The sequence below is a fragment of the Passer domesticus genome, chromosome 31, assembly GCF_036417665.1.
Source record: "Passer domesticus isolate bPasDom1 chromosome 31, bPasDom1.hap1, whole genome shotgun sequence".
NCBI lineage: Eukaryota > Metazoa > Chordata > Aves > Passeriformes > Passeridae > Passer > Passer domesticus.
In genome coordinates this window covers 570,113-592,916 of record NC_087504.1, presented here as the reverse complement: position 1 = coordinate 592,916, position 22,804 = coordinate 570,113, and the positions used below count along the sequence as shown (strand labels likewise).

The 22,804-nt window shown below is 52.8% G+C and overlaps 1 long non-coding RNA gene across 1 annotated transcript; it reads right to left on the bottom strand.

The window, feature by feature from the left end:
• Positions 1-16,940: 16,940 nt before the first annotated feature.
• Positions 16,941-18,283, bottom strand: LOC135287753 (uncharacterized). The gene is made up of 3 exons (XR_010351299.1): positions 18,001-18,283; positions 17,666-17,782; positions 16,941-17,068 (listed from the first exon to the last, which is right to left on the bottom strand). It is a non-coding gene; the product is annotated as an uncharacterized LOC135287753 (long non-coding RNA).
• Positions 18,284-22,804: the final 4,521 nt, after the last annotated feature.

The window sequence follows — 22,804 nt, the reverse complement described above, 5'->3', positions numbered from 1 at the left end:
ACACAGCAGGGCTTCATGGCACACAAATACCATTATGACACTGTGGGGCCTTTTGGAACCATGGAGACCATTAAGATCCTTAAGGACTTGTGTAACCAAGGGGCCATTATGATGCCACAGGACATCATGGAAGCAAGAGAACCACTGTGATGTTGCAAGACTTCATGGAAGCATAGAGCCATTGTGACACTGCAGGGCCCTATGGAACCAAGAGAACGCAGAATAGGTCTGGCTGCCTTGGCCTCCCAGAAGTCACCTGACAGGTCTGGCTGACCTTGGAATGTGGAAGGCCACTCCCATCTACCCCTGAAACACTGGGGCTCTGGGCTTTCCTTTGTATGGAAAAGAACTGTCCAACTTTTCCAGGCATCCATGGGCAAAATTAGGATTCCACCTCCAAATTTCTGTGTATCTAAGGATTGCTGCCAGAGAAAAGCTGCCAGGACAGACAGGTCTGGATGGTCTTTAACTCGTGAGTGCCAGCACTGACCTGTTTTCCAAACACTGGAGAGGGCTCTATGCTTTTCTCTTTGTGGAAAAAATCCTCCTTCTCCAGGCACAAATGTCTGAAATTAGGATTCCACATTCATAATTTTGAATATCCAAGGGTTGCTCCCAGACAAACCTGCCAGGACAGACAGGTCAGGCTTGCCTTGGCCTCTGGTGGCTGCTGTTCATCAGCTCCTGAAACCTGAAAGGTTCTGTGGTTTCCTTCTTATGAAGACCAATGTGACACTTTGTGAAATGAAGGGGCCATTATGACACTGCAGAGCACCATGGATCCAAGGGACCATTGTGACACTGTGGAGCCTCGTGGAACCAAAGACATCACTGTGGCTCTGTTGGGCCCCATGGTCCCAAGGGGCCAGTGCAAAGCAGCAGTGTGGGAGTTAGCCCGGCTGTAACTCAGAGTCAGCCAGATTTTACCCCAAAAGAGCCCAGCATGAGGTTCAAGCCCTGGGAGTCATTTGTTTAACTTAGGATGAGCATGTGAGATCTCCCGTAAGTCTTTAGCCTTGTTGTGCTAAGTTGTCCTAATTCTGCTTCCCTACTGGTTACTTGTTTCCCCTCTATGGGTATTGTTCTAGTTCTCTAGCCCCAAGTGTATATGTTGTTGCTTCCCCTTTATCTCAGGTCCTTGGATCCTGCCCTTCGTACTGTGCTCAACTTCTCCATATTTATTGTTTTTCACCCCGTTATTGAAGTTCTTTTTGGGCAACTCCATTGAACCCGCTCCTTTTCCTATTTTGCTTACTTCACTCTTAAGTCAGGGAACCAGTGAGGTTTGTCGCAGCCACCCTCACTGCGACATTTGGCCTCTGAGCAGGGACCCTGACATTCAGTTACGTCAGCTGGGGTAAGCTGAGAGATAGGCCAGGCTCCCCGGGATTGTGGATTGTGCCTGGCCTGGTGGATTTCCCATCACTTCGAGGGACCTGAGCCAGCAATGGTGGGGACGATGACGGTTTCCTCCTGTGGAGGATTGCAGGTGGGTTTGGGAAAATGCAGGACATTTATCACCCATTTTGCCACCGTGTTTTTTAAAATACGAATCCACATCCCATAATTGATTTGGGGCGTTCCGCTGGCTGTTCCCCCCTAAGTGGAGAAGGAGAAAAATGCATGGCCAGTTGTCCAAAGTAGAAAGGAGCTTATATGGACACTTTAAGTTAATTTTCACTGATCATGACAAAATATTTTCAAAGAACAATTTAAAATCAGTTGTGAGGTTGATCATTAAAAATTTTCCAGACACTTATGCTGACGAAATCCATACTACCGAATTCTGTGACTCTGTGGGATTTAAATTGTACAACCTTTCAATCAAAAGGGACCCCATTGCACCCCGTATGCTCCCCTTCCTCTACACCATCCTTGAGACACTTCACCAGCAAGCTGTGTGTTGAAAACTTGATCCATCAGTCACTCCTAACCTGGGACCTCCCCTGAAACCAGCCTTTCTTGGACTTTCCATGATGGTCCAAGATGGCAATGGCCATGCTGTCTTGGAGAATTGTGCCCTGGAGACCCAAGATGGAAGAAGCCCGAATGTGGCTCGGGAGCCTGGCCATCCTCCCTCCATCTTGGCTCCTCCACTTCCTGCTACCACAACCTTCTCTTCCACTCTGAACGAACCTCCAGACTCCACCCCTGTGACTGCAGGTCACGCCTCCACTGTCATTCATTCCACCTCCACCCTGGGCCACAGCTCCAGAAAATGACAAATTGGCAGCGCCCTTTACTCACCCTCCGGCAACAATATAAACCCCATGGCCAAGGATACTAAGCAAAACTGTCACACTATTTCTAATCCAAGTGTTTCTGCTCCAAGTTATTCTTCCTCCCCAGAAGACAGTTTGGATTCCCCAGAGCCACCTCTCCCCTCAACCCTAGGAGATCCCTGGGAAAAGATCTGGAAGGAAGCAGTTCAGGAAGGAGACTGGCAAATAGTCTTGAAACTCCACATTACCCCAGGACATGATGAAAGAAGGGAGCAGAATCCCAGGTATCAGCCATTGGTTTATGGGGAAATCAAAGAGTTTTGTAGGGCAGCTAAAGACTATAGGCAGGACTCACGTTGTTTTAATGGCATAATGAGGGCCATGTTTACAGCACATGTAACCCCCTATGATTTAAAATATATTATGACCATGTTTCTATCACCTACAGAATACACCCTGTGGGAAAGGGGGATGGAAATGTTTACTAAATCAATTAATAGCAGACTATGCTAATAATGGGGCAAGGGCACAATTGACAATCAACCACCTAGCTGTAAAAAGGACAACACAGCCTGCCAGATGATCAAGCAGCAGGTATCCCCAGAGAAGTATTGGACGATATAAAAGAGATGGCTTTGAAAGCTTTAATCCAGGTACCGGATGGTAGCACCCCCAGTTTGGACTATGTAAATATAAGACAAGAACCCAGAGAGCCCTGCATGGAATTGATTGATCGCCTTAAACAGGCACTAGAGAAACAAGTCCGGGATGAAAAGACTCAAAATGAATTACTAAACTCATTGGGGGTAGTCAATGCCAACCTGGAATGTAAGAAAGGGCTGCATGCCCTTCCACTAGAGATAGAACCCACACTCCTGCAGATGATTGAGGCTGTAATTGCCTCAGGACCACAGAAGACAGAGCGGTCATACAAGCCCAGGCCATTGGGAAAGGAGTTGCAGAGGCCCTAGTGGCCATGCCATTCCCCTTTAAGGGGCCCTAGCAACATTTACAGGGCCCAAAAATATGTTTCCAGTGTGGTCAACAAGGACATTTTAGAAAATATTGTCTCTGGGGTAGGGGGGTATCCGGTCCCTAACAGAAATCAACGTCAAACTAGTCAGAATTTCGCTTTTTGCAATGGCCCAGTGCAGGTTGGGATGATGATCCACCCTCACAGCTGGCCCAGGGCAGGCCAGGAGTGGCCTTGGTGGCACCTTGGTGGCACCTTGGGCTTGGCACAGCCTTGAGGAGGGTCTATGTTTTCAACAGAGAAACTCAAGAGATATCGATTGCTTCAAAGCATTAAAAAGACAAAACCCCTCTTTGGCTGTGTGCAGTCAGATCTCCAAGCAAAGCAGATCCCAAGTGAGTGAGGAGAGACAGGATGGGGTTGGGGAATGTGGAGCAAGGTTGTCCACACTGGGTCACAGCTCAAGGCACAGCTTCTCTGACCAGGCCAGAGCTCCTTTAGAGAGTCCCTGGATCAATATCAGTCACAGAATGCTTCAATCACCTCTTGTGTAATAAGAAAAATAATAAAAGACATCCTTGAAAATAGGAATACATATTTCCTAGAAAATCTTTCAAATATTTCTCCAAGAGGAAAACTTCCTGATGAACAGCACTAGACCAGAGGGAAATCAAGGCAGAGCCATGGTTTGTCAGGACTGGCTTGATGCTAATAAGGCTCATGGTGAATTTACAGCTGAGCACTGGAACCTCAGGCCCTGAGAGGAGATTGTACAAACCTGTCCAGAAGTCAAAGACAGAAGAAAACCCCAATGTGTGTCAAAGCATGAATGGGTCCCACTAAAGTCCATCCCCAACACAGGCTCCTCATGGACTCCTTGGAGGAGAGAATTGGAAGCCAGGATGGCACAAAAACTTCTCAAAGACTCAGTGTGAAAAGGAAAATTCCAAGTATTTTAAAAACCTTGAGTATCTCAAAGTATTAATGAGCCCCACTGAGTGTCAGTACAAAGCTCTCAAGGGACTCATTAAAACAGATATTTGGGGCCATGATAGCACAAACCTCTCCCAGAGTCTGTATCAAAAGGGAAACAGCAAGTACCTTCAAATAACTGAAGTACCTTGAAGCATTAGTGAGCCCCACTGAGTGCTGTTACTGACAAAGCCTCTCCAGGGACTAATTACAGCAGATAATTGGAGGCCATGATTGCACAAAGCTCTCAGAATCCCCAAGGCAAGAACAAAACCCAAAGTCCTTTGAAAAATCTGCATTCCCTGGGAGCATTCAGGAGCCCCCAGGGCCATTCCTGAGCAAGGCTCCCCAGGGACTCCTTCCAACAGATCCCTGAGGCCACTGGGATGTGGGCTAGGGGGGGATGCTGAGGGCAGGACAAGGGGCTGACAGTGCCCAGCCTGGCTGGGGCTGTGCCAGGAGGCCCCAGGGCCTCAGGACAAGGTGTGTCCTCCCAGCCCTTGGTGGCACAGACCCTGCTGTGCCCCAGGGCACCAAGACCTGGCTTCTTTGTCCCCACCTGTCATCACTGCCTCCAGTTCTCTGCTCTGCCTGGGGCCTGGGGACACTTTCTCAGTCGTGTCTCTCAGTGGGACCCATTAAAAGTCCAAGAAACTTTGGAGTTGGATTCTGACTTGGAGTTCTGGAGAGGTTTCTTCAGCTGCCTCTCAGGGACTGATGTTCAGGGCCTCAGCACAAAACCCCAGAGGGTCATTAAAGTCCTTGTGCTGTGTCTGTGCTGCTGAGCTGGGCTGGGCTCCTGGAACAGAGGCAGCTCCTGGTAAGCAAGAAGAGCTTCAAAAGCACATTTCTCTTGATGAGCAGCTCTTCTGCCAGCCCAGCAGGGCTGAGGCACTGCCTGCAGCCTCCCCAGGCATAGCCCAGAGGCACAGAGAGCTTCAATCAGTCAGGGCTGGGAAGGTGCTGAGAAGTGCCTGGGACAGAATCACTGCCAGCCCTTGGCACAGGAACCTCTGGCTGCAGGACAATGCAGCTGCAGCTCCTGAAGCCATCTCCTAAAGCTGGAACATCCCAATGCCTACAGACTCTGTGAGTACATTCTCTGATTCTCTTTTGTGCAGAGCAGCCAGGGGTGCCCAGGGCTGTCCTGCAGAGCAGGCTCCTGCAGCCCAGGGCGCTGTGCTGGGGCAGGGACTCTGCTGCCTGCCAGGGACAGCTCTCAGCCAGCCCGGGGAGCTGCTCCCAGCACTGGGGGACAAGATCTGGGTGGAGGGAGACAGATGGTAAGGCTTGGAAGTGTTCTCCTTGTGTGGGGAGGATGCTGCATTTTTCAGGGCTGCTACCAGAACCACATTTAACTGCAGAACATTTCCAATGTAGGTTATATAGAGAGCAGAGCAAGGGAGGGACTGCATAAAAGGGAAAATCCTGCTTTTTTAATCTACAGGTCTGGGTTACATGGTTGGGAAATTGCACACAGATATTAATCTCAGTTCAGGGTGAGAAAAACTTTAAAAATTTTTTCTCAGATCTGAGAAAACCACGCAGTGACAGAAATCAGCACAGGACCCCTTAGAGACAGCATCAGTGATACTTTTCCAGCCTCCTCAATGTTGCTCTGATGTTGCCATCAGAGCCTGCAGAGCCAGAGCTGCCCCTGGGCAGTGCCAGAGCTGGGAGGGGTCTGCAGGGCAGAGCTGAGCCCCCAGGGCTGGGCTGGGCTCTGGCAGCACTGTTAGGGTCCAGCCCTGGGCATAGGGAAGCAGCTGCTGGCAGGGACAGCTCCAGGCAGCAGAGCCCTGGGCAGGCAGTGGGGGAAAGTGCCCCCACGCTGTGCTGGGATAAAGTCCTCTCCAAATGCAACTATTCCATGACTACATTTTTTACAGATCCCCATGCCAAGGCACCACAAATGTCCAACAGCAGCTGCATCAGCCACTTCCTCCTGCTGGCATTGGCAGACACGCGGCAGCTGCAGCTCCTGCACTTCTGCCTCTTGCTGGGCATCTCCCTGGCTGCCTTCCTGGGCAACGGCCTCATCATCAGCGCCGTAGCCTGCGGCCACCACCTGCACACGCCCATGTTCTTCTTCCTGCTCAACCTGGCCCTCAGCGACCTGGGCTCCATCTGCACCACTGTGCCCAAAGCCATGCACAATTCCCTCTGGGACACCAGCACCATCTCCTACAAAGGATGTGCTTCTCAGCTCTTTTTTTTGTATTTCTTCCTGTCAGCAGAGTATTTCCTCCTGACCATCATGTGCTAGGACCGCTATGTGTCCATCTGCAAACCCCTGCACTACGGGACCCTCCTGGGCAGCAGAGCTTGTGCCCACATGGCAGCAGCTGCCTGGGCCAGTGCCTTTCTCTATTCACTGCTGGAAACAGCCAATACATTTTCCCTGCCCCTGTGCCATGGCAATGTCCTGTGCCAGTTCTTCTATGAAATCACCCAGATCCTCAAGCTCTCCTGCACCAAATCCTACCTCAGGGAACTTGGGCTCATTGCAATTAGTGCTTGTTTGATATTTGGCTGTTTTGTGTTCATTGTTTTCTCCTATGTGCAGATCTTCAGGGCTGTGCTTAGGATACCCTCTGAGCAGGGAGGGCACAAAGCCTTTTCCACCTGCCTCGCTCTCCTGGCTGTGGTCTCTCTGTTTGTCAGCACTGTTATCTTTGCTCACCCGAAGCCCCCCTCCATCTCGTCCCCATCCCTGGATCTCTCAGTCTCTGTTCTGTACTCAGTGGTGTCTCCAGCCCTCAACCCCCTCATCTACAGCCCGAGGAACCAGGAGCTCAAGGATGCCCCGAGGAAAATGATGACTGTATCTTTTCAGAAACATTAAACTTGTCTTCTCCAGAACCTTCAGAATGTAATTCTTGACAATCTTGGCCTTTTTTTCCTATTTGTCCATTTTGTCACTGGGAATTTTTCCTATTATTTTTCTGGTGTTATAATGCTTTTTATAAGATACTGCAGTACTACTCTGAGTAGTAGTATTTCTACATGATATTCTCTTTTTTAACACAAAGGCTTTTAGGTGGCTTGTTCCTTGTGCATGTGAATAAAAAGAAGTGGCTGTCCTGAGCTGTGTGCCCAAGGCATTTCCTCAGCCCTTCTCTGGCTCTGCAGGGGCTGTTCCTGTGAGCAGAGGTGGAGGGAAGGGGCTCCCAGAACAGCAGCATGTCCAGGGACAATGGCCCTGGCTCTTTCCACATCTGCTCCTCCCAGCTCCACACTCCCCTTCCCAGCCCTGCTGTGGGTGCAAGGCCGGAGTGCTCTGGCAGCTTGGTCACTGTCCTGCTGCGTGTCCGTGCTGTGCCCTCAGGCAGGGACAGGCCATGGGCACTGCTGGGACACAGCTGGGCTCCAGCACAGCAGCTCCACCAGCAAAGGGCATCTCCTGAGCGCAGGGCAGGAAGGCTTTGCTCCCCTCCAGAGTCACTCTCAGGACTCTCAAGAGGCTCCTTGTGTTCCTGGTTCTTCCAGGCCTCAGTGGGATGAGATCAGGGTCTCACTGGGGCCTTTGGGGGACTCAAGTCTGGGTCAGGTTTTGCTTGTTGGTGGTCAGTGCCCATCAGATGCTGAATGGTCTGTGCTGAACCTTCCTGGGGCTCTGCAGCTTGTGCCAGGGCTGATGGCAGGAGAAGGTTTGTCTGGAGGGCCTTGGGAGCTGCCAGGAGAACACAGGGGACCTGCAGGGACAGTGTGTGCCAGGGACCAGCAGGGAGTGGAGCTCACTGGGCACAGGCCTGGCCAGGCTGGGGTGACCCCGAGATCAAGGACTGAATGTCTGCTGTGAGCCAGGAGAGCTCTGCAGCCCAGGGACACAGCAGGCCCAGGGAAAGGAGTCTGGGCACTGCCTGGTCTGACCCTCAGGGAACTCCCCCAGGAGGATCCAGGGCAGCCCCAAGCCCCTCTGGCAGCCCTGGCACAAGGCAGGCACCTCTGAGCCCCCTCCATCCCCGCAGAGCCTGTGTGGGAGGGGGTCAGTGCAGAGAGCACCAGCAGCTGCCTCTGTGTGCCAGGCTGACCACAGAGCCCAGCAGACGCAGCCCAGGGCCCCGGGCAGCACAGCCCCCGTGCTCTGCAGAGCAGCAGCCCCAGCTCGGGGCTCTGGGCAGCAGGGCAGGGGCTGCAGCAATGGCTGCTCGGGCCAGCCCAGACGTGTTCCCCTGGGAAGGGCTCTGGGGGCAGCTGGCATGGGCCAGGAGCAGAGCAGGAGCCCGTGGGTGTGCAGAGGAGCCCTGGCAAGAGGCTGCCCTGTCCCTGGGCCAGCAGGAGCTGCCTGAGGAGCCCCGGGGCCAACTCTGCTGCTGGGCTGGGCAGCGGGGCTGGCCCTGGGGCTGCAGGAGCTGCCCGAGCTGAGCATCTACTGAGCATTCCAGACCCAGAGTGGCTGTCCTTGACCTCCAGTGCCTCCAGTTCCTGCCACAGGGCCAGACCTGACTCTGCTGCTCTGCTGGGCTGGGGCAGGGGCAGGGAAAGGCTGAACGGGGCAGGGGCAGGGAAAGGAAAACAATGGACCCTTGTTGCCACGAGTCCCCCGCAGTGTCAGAATGGTCTCCATGGTTCCATGAGGCCCCAGTGTCACAATGGCCCCTTGGATCCATGAAGCCCCACAGGGTCACCATGGTCCCCTGGTCACAGGAGGCCCTGCAGTGTCACAAGGGCCCCTTGGTTTCTGTGGAGCCCACAGGGTCAGTTTTGCCAGTGGGCAGGGTCAGCACCAAAGACACAGACACCAACTGAAAGAATTGTGTAATTTATATAAGGTAAATCTACAAAAATTACAAAAGTAAAGCACATAATTATTTGAAAATAATTAAAATAGGAGCGGCTTATCAATGCACTCAATCATCACCACCAAAGACCAAAGATTGCAGCAGTGATTAAGAAAGATGCAGCACCAGTTCCCCTCAGCCTTTACCATCCCCCAGATCCACACAGCAGCTGGGGGAAGCTGTCCCAGCCAAGGGCTGCAGAGCCACTCCTGGACACTGGGAATTCCTGCAGGTGCCTCCAGCCACAGGTGAGGCTCCAACCTCGCTGTGAGAGGGCCCAGCTCTGACAATGCTGAATGAACAAACTGACAGCACTTCTACTGTGGGAACATCTGGTTTCATCCTCCTCTTGGGTTCCTCCCAAAGCCTGGCCAGGGCCCCAGGAGGAACCAAGGAAGGTGACTTTGACCATTCATTCCCAAACAAGGCCAGATGGGGCCTTGTCTGATTTTTAAATACAGAAAGGTAAATTCACATTTCACCAATGAATAGATACAGAGATCATATTGCTAAAAATTATTCATTAATGAGCAGATACAAAGATAATCTTTGGTTGGAAGGTTTATCTAGAGGTCAGCTTTGGCCCAGGGCCTGTTGTTCAGGCCTCAGTCAGGGCCTGGTGTTAAGGACTCAGGACTTTAATTGGGTCCTTTAACCTGCAGATGAACTACAACCTTTATAACAATTCTTTCAATAACACAGTTTAGATTTAGATATTAGGCATACAGGCATTGCCTCTTGTTCTTCAACTAAGTGCTGTTCAAGTTATTTACTCAGAGCTATAATTCACATTCCTTTTAAAACAACCCTCATTAGTTGCTATTCTCCGTTAGTTTATCAAATCCCATTTTTTCTTGAGACTGTGTCTCTATTAGACAAGTCTCAGTACTCCATTTCCAGCACACAACAGCTCTAACATGGAATCATAACACACCAAGTGCTCACACTGCAATGACAGACACTGTCACAAATTCATTTTGCAGCAGCCTCCAATTTGGCAGCCATGAAGCCAATCCCACCCAAAAGAATTTTCTTCTTTTTTCCCCTCTTCTACTGTTTTTTCTGTCAAGGTGATTCCTGACTGTTTGACTTGAAACCCAGCACTGATAGCAGTGCAACATCCCTGTACCATTATAACCCAGGTTCCTCCTTGGCCATCAAGCAGATAATCCAAGGCCATGCGGTTCTGTGGAGTCCCCATTCGTGTTTGTTGGGGCTCACAGGATGTGCTATTGGATATTTTCATAGTATCATTTCCTATTTCTTCTAATAATCAATTTATCTTGTTACTGTAAACTCCGCAGTATAAGGCAGTGCCCATGGGGCAGAGCGTGAACTAGAATCTTTGGCTTTCTAGAAAACCAAGGCACTCCTTGGGGGGAAATTCTTCTCTGGGCCCCAGCTCTTCCTTGTGGTTGTTGCTGAAGGACCCTAAATGGTGGCCCTGCAGCTGGGAGTGGTGTGACACTGACATTGACCTGCCCCACCATCCCAAGTTCTACTGACATTGGGAGTGATGGTGAAGCACAGAAATCCTCTCACACTGTGGCCTCTGTAACTAGAACAGGGTTCAGTTTCTCCTGAAGGGAAATCTTAGTGAATCCTCTCAAACTGATCATTGTATTCTTGTGTTCCACAGCACAGTTTTCTGTAACCGTCCCTTGATTGACTCTGTTATGAGGCAGAGCCCATGGACAGAGTTCTGGCCACCCCACACAGTGGGCCCTCCAAGGGAGCCCCATTCCTCCCGGCTGCAGCTGAGAACAAACCCAGCAATTAGCAACATTGAGTACTTTGGCTATTTTGATATTGAAATTTTCATAACAATTTTGATGACCAATCCCTTGGTGAAACTCTAGAGATGTTTGTGGCAAACAAAGATTCTGGCTGACTCTCAAGATACAACTTACAGACATCAGCAGTACTTCAGTGACATGGTTATTCATTCTTTTTCCTCAGTCTCATTTGGGATAAGAGCAATAATTCTGTTGTCCATGGAGCTGGCACCCTTTTAATTTCAGAATAATGCCCCCAAGTCCTTTGCTGTTCAGCTTTAGCACGGTGTCTGTGGGTAACAAAGCTTGGTGGGGCCCTTTCCCCTTTGGCAGGAAGGGGGCCAGATCCCAGTCCCTGAGGGCACCCAGGCTCCTGGATGGAATTTGTGTGCAAGTCCCTCAGTGTCACAGCAGCCTTCACATGGAGCCCTGTGGATCAGAGCATTTTCCAAAGGAGCCATTGGGGCAGACAAGGAGATTTGGTCTGGCAGCATGTGTAAAACAACATCATATAATAATATCTGCTTGTTCTCACACAGAATACTTGGCTGCAGGGACATATTCCCATTGTTCCTGCCCAGGTTTCAGGATTCAAACAGTGCTGTCTTTCCCAGGAGCTGTTATTCCTTCAGCTGCCTCAGGAGGCCCTTTTGGCCTCTGGAACCACACTCTGCCTCCATTATTAGGACTGCTGCATCCAAACCCTTTATCTCCACAAATGGTAATGACTGGAGGTGGATGTCCTTTTTTCCCAATTGTTTTAAAACCTGACAATATCAATAATTGTGCTACCCTGCCACAGGATTGAATAATCCAATTTTCTTCACTGTTGTTTAACACATTTCCTTTAATTTCTCCTTGACAATCTGCATCAGTTCCTTCTCCCATGACATGAACATTTTCCAAGGCCAAGGTGCAAGTGGGCAGTTACCAAACTAAAATGTCCTGGAGGAATCTGAATTCCTGTTCCTGTATGGATAACTCTCATTTTCTTCTCATTTATGCTAATTAATTCCAAAGCAGGAAGGTCCAGCCCTGCAGCCTCTGGGCTGACCCTGCCAGGGGCCATCACACCCACAACAATTTCCCAGGCAGTCCAAGTCTCACTGTCCATGGTTGTAGTTGCAAACTGGGTGCAGCCATGCACAGCCAGGGGTTTCCATTTCCCCAGTGGGCCACTGTTAAGGGCATGGAGCACATCTGGGAGATGGGTTCTCCATGGGGACAGGTTCCAATCTCCTCATTTTTTCAACTGCTCTTTTAAGAACCCCTTCACCCGTTCAACCAGTCCTGCAGCTTGAGGATAGTCTGGTTCATGAAAAACCCTGCAGGCTTAATCACAGTATTTTTCACAGTAACAGACAAAGCATTCTGCATCACAGTATCAGCAAACCCTGTAAAAACAGACAATTTCATCCCCTCCTCCTTTTTTCATTGTATAAAATCTCACAAAGTTTACCTCTGACATTAGGGTCCTGGCCAATCCTTTTCTGTAGAGTATTTAGTGTTACATCCCTGAGCAGCCAAAGCTACCAAATTAGTATTGTCAGCACTATTTCACATTATTACTATTTTATACATAGATTTAGGTACTGATATAGAAATATAAATATAGACAGATAGGTATAGACATATATAAAAATATATATATCAATATATATATTAAGGTCCTATTATACTATAAATATGTACATATTTATGATATTAATATTTCACTTGCACAAATGCATCGGAGCTCAAGATTAAAACCTTCTTCTGTTGCTCCATGTGGGAACATTCCAACAAGAATTGTTCCTTCTGAAGGTGCTGTTTCCAATGTACTGTTAACAAATTCATCTTTGTCTGCCCAAACCCACAAGTTCTTTCCTTTTCCATATGCAATTTTTGGATACATTTTAAGACATCCAGGGGTTCAGCTTCTTTTAACCAACTGCCCCACTGCTCACACAGTGCTGTGACCTTAGCCCACTCCAGAGCCAGCCAACTCCAGGGAAGGGCTTCCCATCTGGGAATTTCTGATGCCACTGATTCCTCACATTTACATTTAACAAGTGACATTTTGCTGTGATCTGGCCAGACTCTGCCAGTTTTGTTTTACCAGTGGGCAGGGTCATCACCAAAGACACAGACTCCAACTGAAGGAATCAGTATCATTTACTGCAGCTGAAAGCAGCAAAGAATCACAAAAGGAGCAGCTCAGCAATGCAGCCAATCGTCAGCACCAAAGATTGCCTGCAGTGATTAAGAAAGATCCAGCACCATTTACCCTCAGCCTTTACCATCCCCCAGATCCACACAGCAGCTGGGGGAAGCTGTCCCAGCCAAGGGCTGCAGAGCCACTCCTGGACACTGGGAATTCCTGCAGGTGCCTCCAGCCACAGGTGAGGCTCCAACCTCGCTGTGAGAGGGCCCAGCTCTGACAGTGCTGAATGAACAAACTGACAGCACTTCTAGTGTGGGAACATCTGGTTTCATCCTCCTCTTGGGTTCCTCCCAAAGCCTGGCCAGGGCCCCAGGAGGAACCAAGGAAGGTGACTTTGACCATTCATTCCCAAACAAGGCCAGATGTCAGATTTCATGGCCTTGTCTGGCGTCTAAATACAAAAAGACCAATACATGTGTCACTAATGAGTGGCTACATCTATCACAGTGCTAATGACCATGCATATTTCATCAGTGAGCAGATACAAAGATAACCTTTGGTTGCAAAGTTCATCCAGAAGTCACCTTTAGCTCAGGGCCTGGTGTTCAGGCCTTGGCACTTCAGGGACGTGGTTTAGTGCTGGGCTTGGCACTGCTGGGTGAACAGCTGGACTGGATGAGCTCAGTGGTCTTTTCCCACAGAAAGGATGCTGTGATTCCATTATTATATCCGCTGCATTCAGCTAGGTCTATTTGAGCAGCATTACTTTGCTCCAAAAGTTCCCTCTTGTTCAGCTCCTGTGGCCTATGGCTGCAGCTCCTTCAGCTCCTGGTGCTAAGCTGCTCATGCTGAATGAGACGACTCAAAGAGATGAATACAGTCCATGCAATTCCTTCTGGGACACAGAGAGGGGAGGGTGTGGAAACAGGAGCATTTTTCAGTGTGGCCTCCTCTCTGCCTTCCACACCTTTCAGCACTTTGAACCAGCCAAAAGCTTTCTCCAAGAGTGCAGTGAAGCAGCTGTTCCTGGTGCTGGCTCTGGCTCTCTCCAGTCTCTGACCTCGCCTGGTTTTGTCCCTCTTGCTGTGCCCTCTGTTCCCCCAGGGCTCAGTGGCTGCTGCCCAGGACTGTGGGACTGGCACAGATCCAGTGGTCGAGACCCTCCTTTCTCTGCCCTTGGAGCTGCCTGGCCACAGCAGCCTTTTCCATCTGGAAGCTCCCCATGGACAGGGAGTTCTCTGTTAAAAACACTGGACAAAAAAGAAAAGAAAAAATATGAAAGATAAAACCAACAAACAAATGTGTACTGAAAATCTTCGGTAAGTTTGGATTCAGAGGCAACTGATCTTTTTAAGAAGAGAAATCAGTTACTCTGTAAATGTTCTGATGGCATGGATTCATCTTACTGACCTCAGCATCCCCTTTTAAAAACATTCAGGCTTTTGTTTGCAATATTATGTTATTCTAAATTGTGATGGAATCAATAGGAAATTGAAAGATCTATTATGCATTTATGCATTACTGTGTCTTGAGTGTAAAAATATTGCAGTTTGAAATTTGGATTTAAAGTGTTGCAAATGAAAGTTATAAATCCCAATAGATTGTCTGACAGCAGCTTTTCCTAGAGGATGTGCTGCATCACAAAGACTTCATCAGTGGGGTTTGGAGTGCTTGGATCTTTGTCCTGTGCCACTCTGGGATGTAATGGAATGGAACTTCACCTGCCACCAAAGCTCCTTGGACCTTGTGTCCCCCAGGCAGGCACAAAGTGTTTGTGCTGCTCCCCCTTTTACACAAACCCACAGAGAGCTGGGATTTTTCCAAGTCTCATGTCTGCATTGGGCCATATTCCTAGAGAAGCAGCAGCCCATCCCAATGAATATGGCAAGTTATATGGATGGTTGTGAGCTCCACTTCTGGCGTAGAAATCCTGAAACTGCTTCTGAATGCTGCTCCTTCAGCTCTGGGACACCTTCTCACACAGAGCTGGGGAAAAAATCCCCTGGTCTCTGGCTAAAGGGTGAGTTATGCCAAAGTTAGACCTCTGTGCGAAGTCTCTATCCATTCCTATCCTATTGATATACGAATATGTGGGGGTGTGCATGGATTTGTCTTGTGTACAAAGGAAGGAGTGTGCAAGCAATGTGACTGACACTTTCACTGTCCATGTTCATCCCATACCCATGGGTACAGAGACATTATGGAAACCCTGGCACACACAGAGCCTTCTGTCCATGGATGCACAGACATCCAAGAGCCCCTGGCACACACAGAGCCTTCTGTACATGGATACAGAGACATCCAGGAGCCCCTGGCACACACAGAGCCTTCCGTCCATGGATACAGAGACATCCAAGAGCCCCTGGCACACACAGACCCTTCTGTCCATGGATGCACAGACATCCAAGAGCCCCTGGCACACACAGACCCTTCTGTCCCTGGATACAGAGACATCCAAGAGCCCCTGGCACACACAGACCCTTCTGTCCCTGGATACAGAGACATCCAAGAGCCCCTGGCACACACAGAGCCTTCCGTCCATGGATACAGAGACATCCAAGAGCCCCTGGCACACACAGACCCTTCTGTCCACGGATACAGAGACATCCAAGAGCCCCTGGCACACACAGACCCTTCTGTCCCGGAGGATGGAGCGTGGTGGGTGGGGGCGGTTGGTGGGCAGCGAGTCCCGGACAGCAGGCCAGACCCGGCTCCAGCCCTGCCAGGCCCTGCCAAGGCTCAGTGCCGGCTCCTCTGGAATGGGAAAGCCCTTCAGCATTGTCCCTGCCCAGAGGGGCAGTGCTGGCCTGGCAGCACAGGTTGTTTTCCCCTCAGGCTGCAGGAGATGAGAACACAACACTTGCCAGCACTGAGTGCGAGGCACAGCTGCGGGTGCTCCCCATGAACCTCAGCTCTGGGAGCACTGTCTGCCCCAAGCTCCAGGGGCTGCAGTGGGAGCCCGGCTGGGCTCTGCCCCGGGGCCATCCTGCAGGGACAGCTGGAAACAGGCAGCATTCAGCTGCCACAAACAGCCAAGCCAGGGCTGCAGGGCAGCTGCTCCAGCCTGGACTGCACTGCTGTGTGCTGTGCTCTGGGGCTGGGGCTCCCCACACAGGGGACTGGACTGGTGTGCCAGAGAAGACAGAGAAGCTTCAGCTTCAGCCTCACTGAGGTGGCTGCGTGGGCTGGGAAGAGTGGGGAGGCTCAAGGGGATTCACAGAGCTCATCCTGCTGCAAGGATGAAGAAAAGGGAGTGGGAACTCAGCAGTGAGGAGAGCTGAGGGCTGGGGAGTGGCTCTGAATGACACTAAAATCCCACTGGACCTCTGAGACATTGCTGCTCCTCAGCCAGTGACAGCACGAGTCCCTAAACCTGGGGCTCGGCCTTCCTTGTGGTCAGGGGCAACACGGAAGGCCAGCAAGTGATGGAGACTGCGATGGGCTGGGAATTCACTGGGGGAAAAAAGGGAGCAGTTGAGAAGTAAAAGGCAGGTGGGGGAGAGAACTGTTCAGAGAAGGGCTGAGCTACATCTTGAGCAAGCTGAAAAATGTCATTTGGAGTCATCCCAGATTGATTTGATTTCAGAAGGTATTGAACAATTTTAATTTTTGGGAGGTGTCATGTTTTCCCTTGGAGGTGTCCACGCTGCAAACTTGAGCTGCGTTGTCAAAATGCTCAAGCAAGTCTGTGCTGCAGGTGACACCATTTCTTCTTTGGCTGATTCCAGCCTGGTGCTGAGCTCCAGCAGCCCAGAGCAGCCTCAGCATCCGCAGAGCCCAGCTGCAAGGAGAGAAAGCAGAAACTGCCCGTCAGCTGAGGGCTCCTGTCCCCTTGTCCCAGCTGCCCGCAATGCCCAGGCCGTGCTGGCTGTGCCCAGAGCTGTGCCCAGAGCTGCCCATCAGTGCTGCCTTGGGAAGCAGGGCAGGAGGGCAGGACATGTGCCCAGCCTGCAGCCAGCCATGGCACATCCACCTGCTCAGCAGCTGCCCAGAGCAGGATGCTCCTGTGCTCGCTGCCATCTCCCAAAAGCTCTGATCCCACCCTGCCAAGCAGACGGGCACCCACCTCACGCCATCCACGGCTGGAAGAAAAGCTGGTCCCAAGCGATGTCCTCAGCCTGCTCCAAGGGCACGGCCCATCCACGCTGCAGCTGGTCCCAAGCACTTCCCAATCCAGACTGGACCACCTAGAATGCTTCCTGTAGAAAAAACAAGCAAATTGTTGAAAAGAGGTTAGAGACAAAAAGGGAAAAGAAGAAGAAAGGTCAAAACTCTTAGCTCTGTCAGGACCTTGAGGAAGGCCCAACCCCTACATGCTAGGGAAAAATCCAGCCATGGGTGAGGGAGGTCCACACTTTCTCTCTTTCCCTCTGCACTGGCCCCCAAAATAACCATGATCCCAAAGCAAACAAGGGCAGTGGAGCAGCCCAAGGCCTTCCTTGCCTGCACAGCAAAGCAGCCCCTGCACAGGTTCTGGAGTCCCACCTCTGCTCCCATCACGGGGGTTTGTGTCGGGCTGGGCACGGGGCACGGTGGGTGCTGGGGGCTGTTGGCAGGGCCAGGAGCCCACTCCCATTTTGTACCCACTCCAGCCCATCCCACCAGCCCTGCCAAAAAAGCAGCTGGGCAGCTGACTGAAGATTTAGTTCCATCTGCCCCAGCAAAGGGGCAACCTTTGCTTCCCAGCCAGGCTGGGCAATACCCAAATCTGGGAGCATTTCCCCACGTGTGGACTCATCTGCAAACTCCCTGTGGAGTTTGGCTTTGAAGAAGGTGCCACAATCATAGTGCATCACCTTCAACTGCTGGTGGCCAGGTTGAGGAAGAGGTTGTCATCCTTGATGTCATCCTCGCCGTCTCCTGCAGCAGCAGCCCCATCTGGTACAGCTTCTCTGGGGGCTCCTTCTCCTTCCCTGGGGTGAGACCAGGCTGTCAGGGCTCTGCCCAGGGCCCCAGCTGTCAGGGAACCAGGACAAGCAAAACCTGCTTGGATGACAGCCACCAGGGCTGGGCAGAGCAGCTCAGCTCCAGCACAAGGGCTGCGTGTTCCCATCCCATGACCCTGGTGCAGTGACACAGGCTGGGTTCCTTTGCTTCTCATTGCCAAGGCATGTGTGCAGCTGTAACTTACCAGGGCCCTGGATCAAAGTGTGCCTGTGGCTCTCTCCCTTCTTCTAGGGCAGAGGAATATCCTGCATCCAAGGATGACTGAACACCTCTTCTAATGAGGGTCTGGCCAAGGGGTGCATGGATAAACACCACCCGATCAGATTTTGGCACTCTGGGGAGAGAAACCAGAAACTGCCCGTCAGCTGGAGAAGGCTCCTGTTGGCTTTGCCCCACTATTCCCATGCCCAGGCCATGCTGGATGCGCTCAGAGCTGGGCCTGAACTTTCCCATCAATTCTTGGTTTTGGGGGAGAGCAGGACATGTGCCACCTCCTCAGCAGCTGCCAGAGCGGGATGCTCCCGAGCCCGCTGCTGTCTCCCAGCAATGGTATTGCACCCATGCCCAGAGAAGAGGATCCACCTGGAGAGAGCCGTTGTGGCAGCGAGAGCTGGCCCCAGCTGAAGTTCCAGCCCCTCCTGAAAGGCATCTTCCCACAGACCATCTCGTGCAGCAGGATGCCCAGGGACCAGATGGTAGCTGGCTCGCCATGGTACCAGCCAAAGCGGGTCCATTCCGGGGGGCTGTATGATGGTGTTCCTGTGGAATACAGATGGAGTTCATCAGGGGGATGCTGCTACTCCCAGAGCCTGGCCCCAGCATCCCTGGGCGGGCAGGGGCTGCATCAGTGGCACACAGGGTGACCACTGTCCTCTCACCAGCACCTGGGACTGGTGTACAAACTTGGGATTGCAAAAGAAGCCACTGGTGTGGGAAGGGGACAGTGGAAGCCCTGGCTAGGCCTGACCATGACATGCAAAGGAAATACCCACTGCGTGCTGGGGAAAAACCATGCCCTCATTCTCCCTGCCTGCATTGCCCCAAACATATTATAAAGCCAAGACAAACAGGGCAAGTGGAGCAGTCCAAGCCCTTCCTCTTGCCCGCACACAAACTGGCTGGGACACAGGTTCCAACCTCCCTCTCTGCTACCCCCACCCACGGCTGTTTTTGTCAGGCTGGCTGCCTCAGCCCAGCCCCAGTCCTGGGCACAGTGGTGGGCAAAGGCTGCCAGCAGGGCTGGAAGATGGCTCCCCACCCACCCCTGCTCTAAAGCAACTCAGCTACAGATTCAGTCCCCTGAGTGGCAGCAAAAGGGAGAATCCCCGCTGCCACAGGCCAGCTTGGGCTGAGAGATGTTGGGCCATGAGATGCCAGGAGCGGGAGCACAGCCCTGTGTAGGCTCACCTGCAAAGTGAGTGTAGGCTGTTTCTTGCAGGTAGGTGCCACAGCCAAAGTCAATCAGCTTAGCCTGCCCGATGGCCAGGTCAACCAGCATGTTCGCTGGTTTGATGTCGCGGTGCAGGACCCCGCAGCTGGTGCAGTGCTGCACGGCCTCCAGCACCTGGCGGAACAGCGGCCGCGCCACCTCCTCGCGCAGGAACCCCCGTGCCCGAATGAAATGCAGGAGGTCCTGAGACTGCTCTGGCCGCTCCAGCACCATCACAATGTCGCTGGGGAGCTCAAGACACTCCAGCAGCTGTACGACACTGGGGAAGCCAGTGGACACCTTGTCCTGCAGCACAACCTCCAGGGGAGCACTGGTGCCGTCGGGCTGCGGGAGGAGCACGATGCCGTCAGTGGGGCCGATGCCGGGCCAGGGCTGGGCAACCCCTCAGCCAGCCCGGGATGCTCTGCGCCCTGCGCTGGCCCCACGCCCGCTCCCCCTCGAGACGTCCTGGCGGCTTCCACCATGCCGGGGCTCAGCTCATCCCCGCTCGGCACGGCCCGGCTTCTCCCGCTGTCCCGGCTCACTCACCAGCTCGCTCCAGTGCCGGATGCGGTTCCGTGGCACCCTTTTGATGGCGACCTGCAAGCCAAGGGGAGCATGGGGCTGAGCTCAACGCCCGCCCTGCCCAGCCCCATCCTCCTCCTCCTCCTCCTGCGCCCCCTCCTCCTCCGCCCGCGTCCGGCCCCGCCGCTCACCGGGGCGCCGTCCGAGAGCCGCGTTGCCGAGCAGACGCTGCCGAATCCGCCGCGCCCCAGCAGGGAACCCAGGCGGTACCGCTCCTGCAGGGCCTCCTGTGCCTTCCCTGCGGGTGGGATGCGGCTGTCAGCGCTCGGCCCGGGGCCAGCAACGGCCCCCGAGCGCCCCTCACCCGCCCCGGCCCGGCCATCCCCCGGCGTTCGGTTTTCGGAACGCGGCACGGGAGGCTCGGGGCCGGCGGCTGCGCTGCCGAGCGGCGGAGCTCGGGCCGGGCAAGCCGCAGCGGAGGCGGCGGGAGAGGCAACGCCGCCTGTGTCCTCCGCGGGCCCCGGGAGGAGCCGGGGCCGGGCTCAGGCTCGGGGTCGAGGTCGGGGCCGGGGCCGGGGCCGGGGCCGGGCCAGGCGGAGCCAAAAGCCGGCGATGCCGCCCCAGCCCCAGCCCCAGGCATTGACGCCCGCCCAGCAGCGCCAGCGCCAGCACGGCCAGAGCCGGGCTGAGGCCAGGCGGCGGCGGGACGGCCGGGGGCGGGCACGGGGCAGCCCCGCCCGGGGCCGGGGGCGGGCCGGGGGCATGGCCCAGCCCGGCACGGGGAGAGGGAGGCGGGGAGAGGAGAGGGACGGCGGGAAAGGGAGAGCGGGAGAGGTACGGGGCAGCGGGAGAGGGAGAGGAGAAGAGAATCTAAAGTTTCTTCTGCCGCTGCTGCTGCCGCTGCCGCTGCTGCAACTGAAGCTCCGGGGCCGTTTGTCCCCGTGTCCGTTTGTCCGTTGCCCGCTCGCCCCCGCCCCGAGCCCCACGTTCCCCGAGGGCAGCCCCTGAGCCTGTCCAAACATGGGAACTTTGCCAAGTTCAGCCCAGACCCAGAGTCTGGACTCCTGCACAGTGGCTCAGGAATCCCCTCAGTCCCTGCTGTGCATTGTCCCTGCTGAGGGTCAAACACTCTCAGAGCGCATTCCCTGAATGCAGAATTTGTACCTGACCCAAGCACTGCACTTACCTCTCCAGCATTGATTTCCAAGAAAAACAGGGGAAGCCAAAGTGTGTCTAGGTCATGGTATCTTAAAATGTCTAAAACTTGCCAACTCATGGATCTTAGAAGTGAGATCTGTTTGGAGTTAATGGGAAGGACAACTAGTGCAAGATGGAAAAGGGGAGCATAAAAACAAATCGAGAAAAACGTCTTGAATTGTTTCAATTTTCATTTAATTTCTTAAAAGCTCTTTCAGTTTTTCCAGAATCTTCTCCTCAGTCCTGTTTGCTTTTTCCAAGAAGCTTTCCCGGAGAACGAGGTGCAGCTTGTGTCACAAGGTGTGCCACCAACTGCAGCTTTCCACACTGTGGGTGCAGCACAACAATTGCAGCAAAGCAGAAGAAATATTTGAAGAATTTGACAGCTTGTTCTTTTCTTTTCCTTGTGGGCTGGGCAGTTGTGCCATTGGTAAGGTTTTCATTGTTACTGTTCTACCCTAAGAAAAGATGACAGGCTACCAAGAACTCTTAGGGAATGCAAGCCTGACTGAATGCAGAGAAAGAAACTCTAGAGCCTGCAGCCAGAAGTGGAGAGCTGTGTGATAATCATTCCAACACCCCCAAGGACATCTTGAAAATGATCTAGAAGATGAAAATGGGCTGACAGGGAGTTTGTTTCTGTCTTCAGTCCAGATTCTTCTACATCTGAAAACAATTCCACAGTCTCCATCTAAATCAAGAGTACAATCAGTTCATAAAAAGCACCAGAACAAACTGTACCTCTGAGGAGATGACGGAAAGAATCTGAAAAGGGAAAATGCAGGAGAAATGCATTTCTCAGCACTGCAGTACTTGCCCACCTGAAACCCTCCTCCATTTCCTCTGCATGCCTGGATCTGTTGGTGTCAGTTCTGTATTCAGTGGTGCCTCCAGCCCTGAATCCCCTCATCTACAGCCTGAGGAACCAGGAGCTCAAGGCTGCAGTGAGGAGACTGATGACTGGACATCTTAGGAAGCATTAAGCTGATTGCTAATTTGGGCAAATCACTTGTAATAAAAGTCATCTTTTCTAGCTCTTTTGGTTTGGTTCTTTGATTTCCCTGTCGTTTTTCTTTTTAAATATTCTTCCTAAAGCTAGACGATTGTTTCTGCCATCTCTGACTTTGTTTCTCTCCACCTTCCCTGTGGCCACAGACTGTGCCAATGAGGGGCTGCAGTCTCAAAGGTTTTAAAGGAACTAAAGGATCTCCCAGCAAAGTTTTCTGCAGAGATCCCTCTATTCTTGCCTTCTCTGGAGCTGCAGCAGCAATGTCGGTGTGCAGAGCTGGGGCAGATCAGTGCTGGCACAGCAGCTGTGCCCAGCAGCAGCAGCAGCACTTGGTGTTGCCAGTGCTGCTGCCGTGGCCCTGCCCCGCTGCCCTGGTGGCCCTGGTGTTGCTGCAGGGCCTGAGTGCTCTCGGGGCCGGGCACAGTCCTGGGGGTGGCAGTGCCGGGGCTGCAGCAGGGACAGGCCATGGGCACTGCTGGGGCAGCGCTGACGCCTCAGGCCAGGCCCTGGGGGCTCCAGGCTCCTTGCCCAGGCTCTCTCAAGAACACGGCCAGGCCAATGCTCAGCATAGAAAAGCCCCAGGGTGAGCAGCCCCAGGCTGGCCGTGGGCAGGCTGGGGGCAAACAGCATGGCTGGGGCTCTGCAAGGGCCCTGGGGGAGACGGGAAGGAGCAGCAGAGCAGGGGCTGATCCATCCCCAGGGTGCTGCACAGCCCAGGGCAGCGTCCCAGAGCGTCCTCATGGAGCTGCCAACAACATCCCCCCTCTGCAGCCCTGGCCTCTCCCCCAGCTCACAGAGGTGCCGCATCCTTGCAGGCACAGCCACCGC